General features: G+C 43.9%; 1 pseudogene across 1 annotated transcript; it reads left to right on the forward strand.

The window, feature by feature from the left end:
• Nucleotide 1: 1 nt before the first annotated feature.
• LOC110524653 (uncharacterized) lies at nt 2-2,807 on the forward strand (annotated as a pseudogene). Its single transcript, XR_016496335.1, has 2 exons — nt 2-122; nt 1,381-2,807. The product of XR_016496335.1 is annotated as an uncharacterized LOC110524653 (transcript).
• Nucleotides 2,808-13,224: the final 10,417 nt, after the last annotated feature.

Below are 13,224 nucleotides of genomic sequence, written 5' to 3' on the forward strand. Positions count from 1 at the left end.
GGGCCCTTGTCCCCCACACCCCTTCGGTGGACGCTTATTCTATTCTCCCTTTCTGTTCTAGGCTCCTAACTGAACAAGCACACGAGGAACACCGGACCCGTTAACTATCGAAATACAGAACAGTAAGTAACTGACAGCTCGCTTTTCCAACCGGGTAATGAACATGGTAGCCACTAGTCAAATTGTTTGGTGTAAGGGAGAGCTAATGTAAACGGTCAAGTAAAGAAATGTTGGGACAGCCATGAGCGTCCAAGCCGGGTCCGACCGGTTAAATATGAATATCAACAGAAGCTGCGATATTCAGACATAAGAAAATAAGTAATTTTTCAGAGAATTCATTGCTAATGAATCTAGACGGGTGGCTATAACGTTTTAGTTGAGAAATGCTTCAATTTGGAAGTGGCACCACCTGCCTCGATGTCTTGAAAGCGACGGAAGATGACGTATGTGATATGACGTATGTCGACATGACGTATGTTATATCAGTGACAGTGAGCCGGTGACGTTAAATTGTTACATTGTAACATGGCCATCAAATGAATAACACCTCTGTTGATACAATGTTTCAATGTGTTTTTTAACACGGTCTCAAATAATAACCTCTTATGCCTCTGTCCCCTTGTTATATGCTCTCAAGAATTGGAGAAGTGAGTAGCCTATTACGTTAGTCTTTCTTTGTCATACGTTTAGTAAAATGTGGTTTAGGTTATTGATTATTAATTGAATGACACAAAAAACATAAACGTTTTCTTTGCAATCACGCAGTCTTCAAATAGTCCACCGGCCTCAATCCGTATGTGCCACGAGGAACCAAAGGCACGTTTAGCCAATTCTTGAGACTGTCACACTTTTTTATATTTAGGCGCCTATGTACACGCCTATGCTGTAGCCTATTCCCAAGGTGTTGATTTTCTGGTAGGCCGGTATGTAGTATTATAATGTTTGTTCGCTTTGTTCATGGCTCGCGGCGAAATGGATGAGAATAACGTGTTGCGCATTCTAATCACGAAAGTTGTTTGGTCTCACACATTCACCAAGGAAGGTGAGTTACATTCGTATATTTTTATATAGGCCAACAATAAGGTGTTTTACATGCCTATCATGCAGGAAAACATTTTCTTAACGGCCAAACTATCAAGATGTGAATAAATCGAACAATCAAAATAATCTCTAATATATATTGTTAATAGGACTACGGACAAGTTGTTTCTATTAGTAGTACTTAGTAGTTCCTGCATGCCTCAATGCATTCTGGGATTGATCCATTACAAAGTAAAAATGGCACAGTCCAATGGATCAATTTATCTGTCTCTCTAAACTTCTCTCCTCTATGTAACTAACCCTCTAGCCTGTCCCTCTCACCCTCTTTCTCTGCTTCAGATCAATGATGCTGTCTCAGTGGAACCCCCCGTGTTCAGCAATGGATCAGTCTGATCCTGATCTCCCTCCCAGTACCAATGAGGTGGAAGTAGAGGGGGGTCAGAGGAACAGGGGTGGTGTCTCTTTGTCCTCCCCAGAGAGCAGCAAAGTGAATGGAGACGGCAACCGGAAACGCAGTGGGAAGAGCCGTTGCCGTCGGAAACCCGACAACCACCCAGCATCCATTGCCGTGGAGATGCATCCACCTCCACCACCTGGCGAGGGGGAAGGTAGCCACCCCCCTGTCCCTGACTCCCCCAGCATGGTCCTACTCGGCATGGGGTCTGAGTGTGAATCTGTGTGGTTTGACCGCGGTGTGTATGAGCAGGCTGAGAGTCTGTATCAGTGCTGGTTGGCACACTCTGCCAACGGGGCGAAGACACGGCCAAGCAGCTCACCCTCGCTCTCTGCCCTGGCTGCTGACAACCACCCCACCTCCCCTCAACCCTCACCCTCATCCCCTGCCCGAACCACCCAATCACCCCTCCAACCATAGTAGCTGAAGAGCATTGTGTTTTTGCAGAGCCCCTGCAGCCAGCAGCCCCAGAATTCCTGGCCATCCCCACAAACAGCGGCGCCACACCAGACGAGGGGTACCTGTCCCTGGCCCAGACCCCCCAGGCGGCCTCTCCACTGACCTCGGCCCAGGCCCCTGGCCAGCTGATGAACGGACTGCCCTGTCTCCCCGTGGAGCTGCTGAGGCACGTGTGGCTGCAGAAGCCTCTTTATGACCGGGCAGAGGCCGCCTTCTACCAGAACCTCTATGGCAAGAAAGCTCTCATACCTGCAACAACCTGGATGGTGGGGCATCCACCTCACGTGCCACCCCTAATGCTCACTCAACCTCCAGGTGTATTGGAGACCACCCACAGAGTCTTATGGAAGAGGAGGAAGTGTTAGAAGAAGCAGCCATGGTCTCACAGAGGAAGGTCGAAGTCTATCACTCTCTGCTCACCATTCAGGAGGAGGAGCCTGCTGACATCACAGATGAGGAAGGTGGGGCCATGTCAGTGGGAGGAGTCTGTTACTTCCTTCATCCGGACAGTGAGAGGGTGTGGCTAGACCGGGGACGCTATGAGGATGCAGAGAGACGTTTCTACGATTATTACCAGAATGTACCCGTGGAGTCAACAGTAACCAACAGAGAGGAGGGGGCTCTTGGGGAAGAAGATACTGCGGCGTCCGCAACGTCATCGCCAGCATCACCAGTCGCATGCAACGGCCCTCTGAGGGACAAGTATGACCCATTCCAGAAGTCTTGACCTCCACAAACAAAACCATCTTCATTTGACGATCTCCTTTTCATTGCTTTTTGATTTCTTTAACTTGTGTTTTTATTTGCTCATTTGTCACTTTTTTTTGTTGCTTTACCTTTTTCATTTTTTGACTTGCATGATTATTTATTTTACTCAATGTTGGTGGTCTTCAGAGATTCATCCCAAGGGTGCAACTTTGGTTTTAGAGGTGTGGGTGTGGGGGGACATAAATAAGGATAGAATGTTTCTAAACACTTCTAAAGGAGTGTGGATGCTACTATGATTATGGATCATTCTGAATAAATCATGAATAAGGACGAGTGAGAGTTATAGAAACACATATCATACCCCTCCCACAAATGCTAACCTCCCCTGTCATTGTAATGGTTAGCATGTCTTGGGGCTATGATATATTTGTGCATCTGTAACTTTCTGACACGTCATTATTCACAATTCTTTCAGGATTATCTGTAATCTTGGTAGCATCCACATTCATGTAGAAGTGCTTGAAAGCATTGGTTTTATTTATAATAAAAGTGACTCAAATGACACGATTAATTATTTACCATGCATTTCTATTGGGCACAAAATCTGAAACACAACAAAGAGCAAATGCATCCAACAAATTTGTATAGTCAAAAGCTTGATATAGTCATTGAACTTTATGAATGTGGGACCAAATGTGTGTGTGTGTGTGTGGGGGGGGAAGCTATGCACAACAAGTGTTGTTATTTCTAAACAGTTCCCCAACCTTCCAATTAATGGCAATGGGAAACTAATTGGCTAGGGAAACTGGCAGATGAATAAATCAAAATCAAATCAAATGTATTTATATAGCCCTTCGTACATCAGCTGATATCTCAAAGTGCTGTACAGAAACCCAGCCTAAAACCCCAAACAGCAAGCAATGCAGGTGTAGAAGCACGGTGGCTAGGCAAGAACGGTGGCTAATGTTCTTGCCGTACTGACTGTGATTGGAGCAAAAATATTATCTAACGTTAGACAACTTTTGACTAGCTGTAATGGTACATCAACAGGTGAAAATAAGTCAAATTAATTTACTTCTATTGAAAAAGGACACAACTTAGGCTACAAAACTTTTTCATACACACAACAGCTGTTAGATTCTACAGTGCCTTGCAAAAGTATTCACCCCCCCTTGACGTTATTCCTATTTTGTTGCGTTACAATCTGTAAATTATATTGATTTTTATTTGGATTTCATGTAATGGACACACAAAATAGTCCAAATTGGTGAATTGAAAGGAAAAAAAGAACATGTTTCAACAAATTAAAAACAGAAAAGGGGTGTGTGCATGTGTATTCACCCCCTTTGCTATGAAGCCCCTAAATAAGATCAACCAATTGCCTTCAGAAGTCACATAATTAGTTAGATTGCACACAGGTGGACTTTAAGTGTCACATGATCTCAGTGTATACATACACCTGTTCTGAAAGGCCCCAGTGTCTGCAACACCACCAAGCAAGCGGCACCATGAAGACCAAGGAGCTCGCCAATGTCGTGGCAATTTCCTGTATTACCAAATGAGGAGAGTTACAAACCACACACCAGTCAGTTATACTTAAACTTCATCTCTAATAATATGAGCTTTACAATAGACCTTTGACTTTCAACAATTTACTATCTATAATGAATTGTGAGAGTGACTACAGAAGAATACAAAGATGAGTGACTTGAGCACAGACATTGTGGAGATAAGTAATTGGTTCCCCCTTAATCACGCCATCCCTTCACATGGTTTAACAGATACATTCACATAAGAAGACTGTTCCGTCCTGTCCTCTTCCCTTTCTGATCTTCTGCATAGCACCAGAGACATGTAAAAGACAAGCCTGACCTCTCCCCTCTCTGGGCCCCAAGTGACTGAGCCCCAGTTGAGAAAAAAGTGCAACTGCCAACACTATAGTCCAAACGGATACATTCTAATGACAAGTATCTCACATAAGTAAGATGTTTTATTTACATAATATGCTTATCTATGTTACCCAACTAATTTTGATTCATCTGCCACACCAAACAGGTCAGGGACAAAGTTGTGAAGAAGTACAGATCAGGGTTGGGTTATAAACAAATATCCAAAACTTTGAACATCCCACGAAGCGCCATTAAATCTATTATTTTAAAAAATTGAAAGAATATAGCATCACAACAAACCTGCCAAGAGAGGGCCGCCCACCAAAACTCACGGACTAGGCAAGGAAGGCATTCATCAGAGAGGCAACAAAGAGACCAAAGATAACCTTGAAGGAGCTGCAAAGCTCCACAGTGGAAATTGGAGTATCATAGGACCAATTTAAGCCATACAGAGCTGGGCTTTACGGAAGAGTAGCCAGAAAAAAAAGCCATTGCTTAAATAAAAAAATAAGCAAACACATTTGGTGTTTGCCAAAAGGCATGTGGGGGGACTCCCCAAACATATGGAAGAAGGTACTCTGGTCAGATGAGACAAAAATTTAGCTTTTTGGCCATCAAGGAAAATTCTGTGTCTGGCGCAAACCCAACACCTATGATGCTGAGAACACCACCCCCACAGTGAAGCATGGTGGTGGCAGCATCATGCTGTGGGGATGTTTTTCATCGGCAGGGACTGGGAAACTGGTCAGATTTGAAGGAATGATGGATGGTGCTAAATACAGGGACATTCTTGATGGAAACCTGTTTGTCTTCCAGAGATTTGAGACTGGGATGGAGGTTCACCTTCCAGCAGGACAATGACCCTAAGCATACTGCTAAAGCAACACTTGAGTGGTTTAAGGGGAAACATTTAAATGTTTTGGAATGGCCTAGTCAAAGCCCAGACCTCAATCCAGCTGAGAATCTGTGGTATGTCTTGCTTGCTGTACAACAGCGGAACCCACCCAACTTGAAGGAGCAACTTGAAGGAGCTGGAGCAGTTTTGCCTTGAAGAATGAGCAAAAATCCCAGTGGCTAGATGTGCCAAGCTTATATACATACCCCAAGAGACTTGCAGCTGTAATTGCTGCAAAAAGGTGTCTCTACAAAGTATTGACTTTGGGTGGGGGGGGGGGGGGTGAGTAGTTATGCACGGCTGTTATTTCTTGTTTGTTTCACCCCAAAAAATATTAGTAGGCATGTTGTGTAAATCAAGTGATACAAACCCCTAAAAAAATCGATTTTAATTCCAGGTTGTAAGGAAACAAAATAGGAAAAATGCCAGAGGGGTGAATACTTTCGCAAACCACTGTACCTGACAGACGTCGTGTTTCGGAGTCCTCCGAAACACGACCCAACCAAGCCACACTGCTTCTTGACACAATGCCCACTTAACCCGGAAGCCAGCCACACCAATGTGTCAGAGGAAACACCATACACCTGGCGAACATGTCAGTGTGCATGCGCCCGGCCCACAACAGAAGTTGCTAGAGAGCGAAGGGACAAGGACATCAATTGTGCGCAGCCCCATGGGTCTGCAGGTCGCGGCCGGCTGCGACAGCCTGGACTCAAACCAGGATCTCTAGTGGCACAGCTTGTAACTGCGATGCAGTGCCTTAGACCACTGCTCCACTTGGAAGGCCAGATCTCATGTCTGATTCCCAGTTCGTCCACATCAACGTGTATTTGTCACGTGCGCTGAATACAACAGGTGTAGGTAGACCTTACAGTGAAATGATTACTTACAGTGTATAACCAATAGCGCAAAAAATGTGTTAGGTGAACAATAGGTAAGTAAAGACATAAAACAACAGTAAAAAGACAGGCTATATATAGTAGCGAAGCTATAAAAGTAGCGAGGCTACATACAGACAGGTTAGTCAGGATGATTGAGGTAGTAAGTACATGTAGATATGATTAATGTGACTATGCATATATGATGAACAGAGAGTAGCAGTAGCGTCAAAGAGGGGTTGGTGGGTGGTGGGTGGCAGGACTCAATGCAGATAGCCAGGTTAGCCAATGTGCGGGAGCACTGGTTGGTTGGCCCAATTGAGGTAGTATGTACATGAATGTATAGTTAAAGTGACTATGCATATATGATAAACAGAGAGTAGCAGCCCCATGTGGGTATTCAGTGGGAAAGGTGGGCATGAGCAGGCCCACATCAAGCACAAACCAGCCCAGCACTGGCTAGACAACAGCAAGCCCACACCAGACCAACACAGGCTAGCCCACACCAGACCAACACAGGTTAGCCCACACCAGCCCAACACAGGTTAGCCTACAATGGCCCAACACAAGCTAACCCACACCAGCCCAACACGGGCCAGCCCACACCAAGCCCAACAGGGGCTAGCCCACACCAAGCACAACAGAGGCTAGCCCACACCAAGCACAACAGGGGCTAGCCCACACCAAGCCCAACGGGGGCTAGCCTACACCAAGCCCAACAGGGGCTAGCCCACACCAAGCCCAACAGGGGCTAGCCCACACCAAACCCAACGGGGGGAAACCCACACCAAGCCCAACAGGTGTTAGTCCACACCAAGCCCAACAGGGGCTAGCCCACACCAGCCCAACAGGGGCTAGTCCAAACCAAGCCCAGCAGGAGAAATCCCACACCAAGCCCAACACGGGCCAGCCCACACCAAGCACAACAGGGGCTAGCCCACACCAAGCCCAACAGGGGCTAGCCCACACCAAGCCCAATGGGGGAAAACCCACACCAAGCCCAACAGGGGTTAGTCCACAAAAAGCCCAACAGGGGCTAGCCCACACCAGCCCAACAGGGGCTAGTCCAAACCAAGCCCAGCAGGGGAAATCCCACACCAAGCCCAACAGGGGCTAGCCCACACCAAGCCCCACAGGGGCTAGCCCACACCAGGCCCAACAGGGGCTAGCCCACACCAAGCCCAGCAAGGGAAAGCCTACACCAAGTCCAGCAGGGGAAATCCCACACCAAGCCCAACAGGGGCTAACCCACACCAAGCCCAACATGGACTAGCCCACACCAAGCCCAACAGGGGCTAGCCCACACCAAGCCCAACATGGGCTAGCCCACACCAAGCCCAGCAGGGGAAATCCCACACCAAGCCCAGCACAGGCTAGCTCACACCAAGCCAGGCACAGGCTTGCCCACAAAAAGCCCCGCACAGACTAGCCCACACCAAGCCCAGCTAGAGCCCCCAAATATTTTGGTGGTTTGCACACATCTATTTTTTTTACAACCGTTACTCAGTATCAAATCAAATCAAATGTATTTATATAGCCCTTCGTACATCAGCTGATATCTCAAAGTGCTGTACAGAAACCCAGCCTAAAAGCCCAAACAGCAAGCAATGCAGGTGTAGAAGCACTCAGTGTTGTTCCAGTTCAAGTGTTCTGTTGTGTGATGCCCAAATATTGTTGACCTTGTAAACTGCCAATGAAGTTTCTCAAGACTTAAATAAGTGAATGTGACACAGTACGTCAAAAGTTCGGACATACCTACTCATTCAAGGGTTTTTCTTAATTTTGTACTATTTTCTACATAATAGTGAATACATAAAAACTATGAAATAACACATATGGAATCATGAAGTAACCAAAAAAGTGTTAATAAAATATTTTATATTTTAAATTCTTCAAAGTAGCCACCCTTTGCCTTGATGACAGCTTTGCACACTCGTGGCATTCTCTCAACCAGCTTCATGAGAAATGCTTTTCCAACAGTCTTGAAGGAGTTCCCACGTATGATGAGCACTTGTTTTTGGTCATTGTCCTGTTGAAAAACAAATGATAGTTCCACTAAGCACAAACCAGATGGGATGGCGAATCACTACAGAATGCTGTGGTAGCCATGCTGGTTGAGTGTGCTTTGAATCACAGACAGTGTCACCAGCAAAGCACCATCACACCCTCTCCTCCATGCTTCATGGGGGGAACCACATATGCGGAGATCATTCGTTTACCAACTCTGTATCTCACAAAGACACGGCGGTTGGAACCAGAAATCTCATTATTTGGACCCATCAGACCAAAGGACAGATTTCCACCGGTCTAATGTCCATTTCTTGTGTTTCTTGGCCCAAGCAAGTGTCTTCTTCTTATTGATGTCCTTTAGTAGTGGTTTCTTTGCAGCAATTTGACCATGAAGGCCTGATTCACACAGTCTCCTCTGAACAGTTGATGTTGAGATGTGTCTGTTACTTGAACTCTGTGAAGCATTTCTTTGGGCTGAAATCTGAGGTGCAGTTAACTCTAATGAACGTATCCTCTGCAGCAGAGATAACTCTGAGTCTTCCTTTCCTTTGGCGATCCTCATGAGAGCCAGTTTCATCATAGCGCTTGATGGTTTTTGCGACTGCACTTGAAGAAACTTTCAATGTTCTTGAAATTTTCCAGATTGACTGACCTTCATGTCTTAAAGTAATGTTGAACTGTAATTTCTCTTTTTATTATTTGAGCTGTTCTTGCCATAATATGGACTTGGTCTTTTACCAAATAGGGCTACCTTCTGTATACGTCCCCCAACTTGTCACAACACAACTGACTGGCTCAAACGCATTAAGAAGGAAAGAAATTCCACAAATTAACAAGGCACATCTATTAATTGAAATGCATTCCAGGTGACTACCTCATGCAGCTGGTTGAGAGAATGCCAAGAGTGTGCAAAGCATCAAGGCAAAGGGTGGCTACTTTGAAGTATCTCAAATATAAAATACATTTTGGGTTGTTTAACTATTTTTTTGGTTACTTCATGATTCCGTTTGTGTTATTTCATAGCTTTAACATCTTCACTATTATTCTACAATGTAGAAAATTGTAAAAAATAAAGAAAAACCCTTGAATGAGTAGGTGTGTCCAAATGTTTGACTGGTACTGTATGAGAAACATAAATTATCTATAAATGCAACATGCAACAATTAAATATATAAATGCAACAATTTCAAAGATTTTACTGAGATACAGTTCATATAAGTAAATCAGTCAACTGAAATAAATAAATTAGACTCTAATCTATTGATTTCACATGACTGGGCAGGGGGCGCAGCCATGGGTGAGGATGGGAGGGCATAGGCCCATCCACTTGAGGAGCCAGGCCCAGCCAATCAGAATGAGTTTTTCCCCACAAAAGGACTGTATTACAGACTCCTCAGCACCCACCCTCCCCCTCCGCAGATGATCCCGCAGATGAAGAAGCCAGATGTGGAGGTCCTGGGCTGGCGTGGTTACACGTGGTCTGCGGTTGTGAGGCTGGTTGGATGTACTGCCATATTCTCTAAAACAACATTGGAGGTGGCTTACGATAGAGAAAATAACATTAAATGTTCTAGCAACAGCTCTGTTGGACATTCCTGCAGTCAGCAGGATTTCACAGTCCCATCAAAATTGCCAATTTCACAGTCCCATCAAAACTTGAGGCATCTGTTGCATTGTGTTGTGTGACAAAACTGCATATTTTAGAGTGGTGGTTTATTGTCCCTTGCACAAGGTTCACCTGTGTAACGATCATGCTGTTTAATCAGTTTCTTGTTATGATACACATGTCTGGTGGATGGATTATCTTGGCAAAGGAGAAATGCTCACTAACAGGGATGTAAACTAATTTGTGCACAACATTTGAGAGAAATAAGCTTTTTGTGCATATGGAACATTTCTGTGATCTTTTATTTAAGCTTATGAAACATGGAACCAACACTTCACATGTTGCGTTAATGTCTTTGTTCAGTATGTATGAATGATAGTATTAACTTAGTTGTCTTTCTAATACAATGTATCACGTTCCTAAATTACCTTTAAAGGCTTGAAAATTATAGAATTTATGCATTGAATTAAATTGTAATAAATTAATTATAAATATATTCCTATGAAATAGCAAATGCACATGGGACCAATATTTTAGCCTGCATTGTGCCAATGTGGACATGTTTGCTGGGTTGGTTAAAATAATAATAATAATTTTCATCTAATGGATGGTCAGTTTTTGCATCTATAACTCTGTCTATGAATTTGATAGTGTTTACATTTCTCAAATCAAATCAAATGTTATTGGTCGCATACACATATTTAGCAGATGTTATTGCGGTGTACCAAAAAGCTTGTGTTCCTTGCTCCAGCAGTGCAGTAATATCTATAAATTCACAACAATACACACAGATCTAAAAGTAAAATAATGGAATTAAGAAATATATAAACATTAGGGCAAACAATGCCGGAGTCTAAATATACACTACCGTTCAAAAGTTTGGGGTCACTTAGAAATTTCCATGAAAACAGACCTATAATTGGTGGCTGACTAAATAATTTTTTGCCCCACTGCAGGTTAATGCTCCTCTCCGTTCTCTTTCTACCCCCACATATTGTACATTCCTTTCTTCCTAGGTCCATGCCATATAACCCCTTCCTAATGAACAAACATTATTTAACACTACAAGAAAGACAGGGTAGAATTCTTGCCAGTTATAGTGCAGTATACCTCATTTAGTCATTATTCATAAAAAATCCCATAACAGATCTATAGACATTATGGACAGTATGTGGAAAGAATATTTAGTATATCTGTAGAGTATGTAGGATATAATATTATACAGTATATATAGCAATAGTTGAATAGGATGGCCTTGACTAGAATACAGTATACTGTATACATGAAATGAGTAAAACATGATGTAAACATTATTAAAGTGACCAGTGATTCCATGTCTATGTACAAAGGGCTGCAGACAAAGGTTCAGGGTTGAGTAACCAGGTGGTAGCCGACTAGTGACGGTGACGGCTAGCCGGCTAGTGATGGCTATTTAACAGTCAGATGGCCTTGAGATAGAAGCTGTTTTTCAGTGTCTCGGTCCCAGCTTTGATGCACCTGTACTGACCTCGCCTTCTGGATGATAGCATTGTGAACAGGCCGTGGCTCGGATGGTTGATGTTTTTGATGATCTTTTTGGCCTTCCTGTGACATCGGGTGCTGTCGGTGTCCTGGAGGGCAGGCAGCGTGCCCCCAGTGATGTGTTGGGCAGACCGCACCACCCTCTAGAGAGACCTGCGGTTATGGCGGTGCAGTTGCCATACCAGGTGGTGATACAGCCCGACAGGATGCTCTCAATAGTTGTCATGACGTGGCCCTCTTTGGGGATAGCGAGTACCATCCCCTCTCTCTAACACTCCCCCCCCCCCCCCCCCCCCTCTCCCCCACCCAGGTTCTGTTATCGCAGGTCGTAAATTCCACGAGGAGACATGGCCATGCAGTATAGAGAGAGAGAGTTTTACAGGAGAACAAAGGAACCTCTTCCACATCACAGGACTTGAGAACTGAACAATGTCCATGTTTTGGAGAATGTGTACATGGTCGGGGGAGAACCCAGCTATGACCGGTCCATTTCGTTTAATGTTTGTGAAACTCATGAGAGACAATACAGCCACATTACCATAACTCTGTTTATACAAGAGTCTCAGTTGTAAGGCTTGCATCTAATTGTTGTATAAAATGAATGAGTAAAGATGAAACTATTTGTGAAATGATCTAATGTGATTTTACACTGATTCCCTTTGGAGTTTAACTAAGTCATAGGCCCGCCCCAAGAGGACAGACATTGAACTGGCGTCATGGGACAGCCCTTTCCTACTGTTCTGGATATAACCCCACCTTGGGAATTTCCCTTCAGACCAAGCTACCTCGATTACCGAGAGGGCTAAGGGTTGAGTAGAGACCATGCATTCCTTGTTGCTGAATTCTTAACCATACCACGTGGTTAAACTCTGAGACTATCGATACCGACAGAATAAGAGCAACTCTTCGATACTAATTAATTGTCTGCAGCTAGGAATTCTGTACCATTGAATGCGAAGACCTACAACCGCCAAAACATCTATCTATAAGAACATTTCTGAATGTTACTCTGAAGTATCCATTCTAACCCAAGACGCCAGGGACACAGAGAATCTCGGATGAACTCTCCAACAGAAAAGGACGATTCCAACAGAGACCACGACGACACGCTGGGAGTAAATATATATATTGATTGCAATTATTCCCGAATGAGTGAGCGTTCATGTGCAAAGGATTAGCATTTCAATTGTTATAATTATCAACTGTGTAGTGTCTTTTGTCTTTCACGCCCTTCTCAGTCCCTTTGTCTACCAAGCCTCCATACCGGTTTAGCCCACTAGGGCACACCCCCTATTATTTCCCTGTAACCATATCTACTTTGTTTGTTTGTGCATTTCTGTGATTAGTTAGTTAATAAATAAATCATTGAGACAATTGATGTATGGATGAGTCATAGTGAAGACGACGTTTGGAATGAGACCAACGTGAGGTAAATAATAATTAATTAATTAGAAGACTAATTGATCAGATATTAAAATATCTGAAACTTATATTAGGAAAATTGTAACTTTGTAATCTGAAGATTTTCCTTGGTGCCCCGACATCCTAGTTAATTACATTTACATGATTAGTTTAATCTCTTAATAATAATTACAGAGAATTGATATGGTAATCTAACCGTCTTCATTTTAATGATGCCAAAGACACGACATAGTGCACCTGTAAAATTTGTGAGAGTCTTAGGGGCCAAGCCGAATTTCTTTAGCCTCCTGAGGTTGGGGGATCGATTCCCAGCCAAGTCATTCCAAAGACTGTAATAATGG

The sequence above is a fragment of the Oncorhynchus mykiss genome, chromosome 5 (assembly GCF_057628025.1).
Source record: "Oncorhynchus mykiss isolate SJ-2025 chromosome 5, ASM5762802v1, whole genome shotgun sequence".
NCBI classification, from domain to species: domain Eukaryota; kingdom Metazoa; phylum Chordata; class Actinopteri; order Salmoniformes; family Salmonidae; genus Oncorhynchus; species Oncorhynchus mykiss.